The 4,480-nt window shown below is 45.6% G+C and overlaps 1 non-coding gene across 1 annotated transcript; it reads left to right on the top strand.

Moving 5' to 3' along the window:
• Nucleotides 1-201: 201 nt before the first annotated feature.
• Nucleotides 202-274, top strand: Trnaa-cgc (transfer RNA alanine (anticodon CGC)). Its single transcript has one exon. It is a non-coding gene; the product is annotated as a tRNA-Ala (tRNA).
• Nucleotides 275-4,480: the final 4,206 nt, after the last annotated feature.

Raw genomic sequence — 4,480 nt, 5'->3', positions numbered from 1 at the left:
ACCACACAGCCACAGCTATAGTGGGTACGTGCCTCAGTGCATCAGTGTACGCGACGTAGCATGTTCTGTGTCACACGTTCACATCGACCGGGCTGCGTCCGAACAGTGTGAGACACAGCTCGAATACACTGTCCAGTGTCTGCACGTCTGGAATGGGCTCTGCGTGCTCGACGCTTATGAGGTGTCCCCATAATTGCACCGAGCCAGGTGGCGCAGTGGTTAGCACACTGGACTCGCATTCGGGAGGACGACGGTTCAATCCCGTCTCCGGCCTTCCTGATTTAGGTTTTCCGTGATTTTCCTAAATCGCTTCAGGCAAATGCCGGGATGGTTCCTTTGAAAGGGCACGGCCGATTTCCTTCCCCATCCTTCCCTCACCCGAGCTTGCGCTCCGTCTCTAATGACCTCGTTGTCGACGGGACGTTAAACACTAATATCCTCCTCCTCCTCCTCCTCCCATAATTGCACGGTGTAACCTCCCCACAATATTCTTTCCCGTTTTTACCTCCGCACAAAATTTCGTTACCATTCTAGTGTAACGTCAAAACAGAAAAATTCCTAAACCTCTCCATTAAATTGTCGCTCACTTATAACTGTTCAATAACTGACTGTGAATTTAAACTTGTAAATTTTGGACGACAACAGTGCTGCGTCACGGCCCTGAAAGATGATTCTGAATAAAAAGAGAAAAATTCTTACGTCAATGAAGTCGCCGGATAACGCATATATACAGTGTGTTTTAAAAAATGACCGGTATATTTGAAACGGCAATAAAAACTAAACGAGCAGCGACAGAAATACACCGTTTGTTGCAATATGCTTGGGACAACAGTACATTTTCAGGCGGACAAACTTTCGAAATTACAGTAGTTACAATTTTCAACAACAGATGGCGCTGAAAGTGACGTGAAAGATATAGAAGACAACGCAGTGTGTGGGTGCGCCATTCTGTACGTCGTCTTTCTGCTGTAAGCGTGTGCTGTTCACAACGTGCAAGTGTGCTGTAGACAACATGGTTTATTCCTTAGAACAGAGGATTGTTCTGGTGTTGGAATTCCACCGCCTAGAACACAGTGTTGTTGCAACAAGACGAAGTTTTCAACGGAGGTTTAATGTAACCAAAGGACCGAAAAGCTATACAATAAAGGATCTGTTTGAAAAATTTCAACGGACTGGGAACGTGACGGACGAACGTGCTGCAAAGGTAGGGCGACCGCGTACCGCAACCAGAGAGGGAAACGCGCAGCTAGTGCAGCAGGTGATCCGACAGCGGCCTCGGGTTTCCGTTCGCCGTGTTGCAGCTGCGGTCCAAATGACGCCGACGTCCACGTATCGTCTCGTGCGCCAGAGTTTACACCTCTATCCCTACAAAATTCAAACGCGGCAACCCCTCAGCGCCGCTACCGTTGCTGCACGAGAGACATTCGCTAACGATATAGTGCACAGGATTGATGACGGCGATATGCATGTGGGCAGCATTTGGTTTACTGACGAAGCTTATTTTTACCTGGACGGCTTCGTCAATAAACAGAACTGGCGCATATGGGGAACCGAAAAGCCCCGTGTTGCAGTCCCCCCCTCCCTGCATCCTCAAAAAGTACTGGTCTGGGCCGCCATTTCTTCCAAAGGAATCATTGGCCCATTTTTCAGATCCGAAACGATTACTGCATCACGCTATCTGGAGATTCTTCGTGAATTTGTGGCGGTACAAACTGCCTTAGACGACACTGCGAACACCTCGTGGTTTACGCAAGATGGTGCCCGGCCACATCGCACGGCCGACGTCTTTAATTTCCCGAATGAATATTTCGATGATCGTGTGATTGCTTTGGGCTATCCGAAACATACAGGAGGCGGCGTGGATTGGCCTCCCTATTCGCCAGACGTGAACCCCTGTGACTTCTTTCTGTGGGGACACTTGAAAGACCAGGTGTACCGCCAGAATCCAGAAACAATTGAACAGCTGAAGCAGTACATCTCATCTGCATGTGAAGCCATTCCGCCAGACACGTTGTCAAAGGTTTCGGGTAATTTCATTCAGAGACTACGCCATATTATTGCTACGCATGGTGGATATGTGGAAAATATCGTACTATAGAGTTTCCCAGACCGCAGCGCCATCTGTTGTTGAAAATTGTAACTACTGTAATTTCGAAAGTTTGTCTGCCTGAAAATGTACTGTTGTCCCAAGCATATTGCAACAAACGGTGTATTTCTATCGCTGCTCGTTTAGTTTTTATTGCCGTTTCAAATATACCGGTCATTTTTTAAAACACCCTGTATCTGCTGTTACAATAAATGTTTTCTGGCACAGCCCTGTGCAATGCTGGCCGATAGATTTGTCATTTATGAAAGGAAGCAACTGATTTTTTGTTGTTGCAAGAATCGGAATGATCATGGATTGGAGAAATTAGTAAATTCTTTAAATTGAAATGAATGCTTGTTAAAAATTACTTTATATGAGAAAGATTATTATTAGGACATTTTTAAAACATTTACATGGGAGTTCAGATAACATTACTAGATATGCGCGAGGCTGCTTTTTTACCTTATACAATAATTACTCAGGCTCCGGCATCGCTGCACCGCGACCGGCCCAGCCAACACGATACACCAGACCAGACCAGGGCAGACCGCAGACTAGCCACTAGCAACAACTTGCTGCTACAGCTACACTGTTCCTACTGCAGACAACACTGCTCTCTGGTCAGCGATTCTCTTATACCTCGGATAACGCAGGCAGCGCATGAGCAATACATCGAAATTACATCTGCTCGGACCTCTTACAACGGGCTGAGATATCGTGATCGAGCAGACCGCGATACTGGATCCCCTCGTCTGTGCCATCGACCAGGGGTGACAACTGAGAAGCGTCCATATCGTCAACACTGACCTGAGCTGGAGCACCATCGTGTAGGCTCTGAATCGTCAGTGGCACTTGTGGTATCGATAGTAACGATGCGACTTAGTTTCAGAGGTTGGCACTACCGCGAGACACCGACGGCAGCGCCCTCTAGCTGGTGCCGTGCAGCTGCACCAGCTCCGCGGCTGCTTCAGGTGCAGCCAGCCAGGACACTTCGCTTCAGCTTCGCTCCTCATTCCAAGTTATCTACTCTTATTGCTTGAGTAAAGCGGATTTAACCCTTTCTTTGGCAAATGGTGAAAATAAAAAGAAAATTTTTTTTAGTTCTTATATTTATTTATTATGGTTAAAGAAATACAGTCCAGTCAGTACAAGATTGTTAATGTTTTCGTGTACTGATGGCGAGCTCGTGAATGAGTCGTTCAAATGAACGCTTCACTCCTGTGAAGTGTGAACTAACCATCCAATTTCAATGAACTGGTACTTCAAACTCTTCACAGATAGCACACTCCACACTTTTTTCTAGTTCACTCACTCTCTTCCCCCCTCCCTCACCCACGTCACTCCTCCTCCCATCACTTCACTCCTCCCTGTCCTGCCTGTCGACGAATCACGCGGTGTTAGTGGGGAACGATAGGTTTAGGACGGGCGGCGGAGGTGAGGGGTGAGGAGAAGGCAGCGTCAGCTGCTACCTGCAGTGCTGACATCATTACCCGTGACTATTTGTGCAGTTAAAGTTCGCGTCTACGGGTAGCCTACCGTTGGCAGCGCTTGAAGACAAATGAATATTAAAGATAGAAACGAAGTGGCTATCTGTGTGAGCACGCACAGCAAACATGAAAATAAAAGGTTTGTTAATAACACTGAAAGAGGGATTTTACCTGAAATCGTACCAATGACTACAGGTGACAGTTTACGTTTACAATCTAGTGGGTTATTATTGTCAACAAAAATAAAATCTACAGGAAAACTTCTGAATAATTACTTAACGTAGGTATACAGACTTTGTGACAGTGTTAAACATCCTCATTCTATTTTGGATTAAATTTTAAAAGGAACATAAAATTGGACTCCATTTCGTTGGTAGCCCTATTTTTCAGTTCATGAATGCAACAAATAATGTTTCATTTGGCAGATAAAGACTTTTTTGGGCGCTTCGTGAGAAAATGTCGAGCAAGATTAAATGTAGTACCTTCTTTATATGTGACAGCCTTCTCTGTTTATCTTTCCTTTGTCCCCCTTTTTTTTTCTTTATTGTCATTTTGCAACCTGTACACAGGCAGGCCTTGCAGCAGCATACTACGCCGCTCTTTGGCCACAGAGAAACACAAAAGATAGAAATGAAGACAATTAGAGAAAAAAGATGGTGGACATATAAACGGAGCCAAACACTTTTTAAAATACAAGGTGCCGTTCACGGGCGTAAAGTCCAAGATAAAATTGTTCAGACACTTGGACACAGACAGAAACGCCCTTTGTCCCCTTCGACCATGCTCTATTTAAGTTAACTCAGACGCTGTAAGAGCGTAAAACGTTGCGTGCACGTTACTGCATAGTTCCGCCATCTGTTGGTAAAATTATGAAGTATTAGGAAGCTTTATTGTACGAGCGAGGCGA

The sequence above is a fragment of the Schistocerca cancellata genome, chromosome 11 (genome assembly GCF_023864275.1).
Source record: "Schistocerca cancellata isolate TAMUIC-IGC-003103 chromosome 11, iqSchCanc2.1, whole genome shotgun sequence".
Classification (NCBI taxonomy): Eukaryota; Metazoa; Arthropoda; class Insecta; order Orthoptera; family Acrididae; genus Schistocerca; species Schistocerca cancellata.
This window is presented reverse-complemented; position numbering and strand designations above follow the sequence as displayed.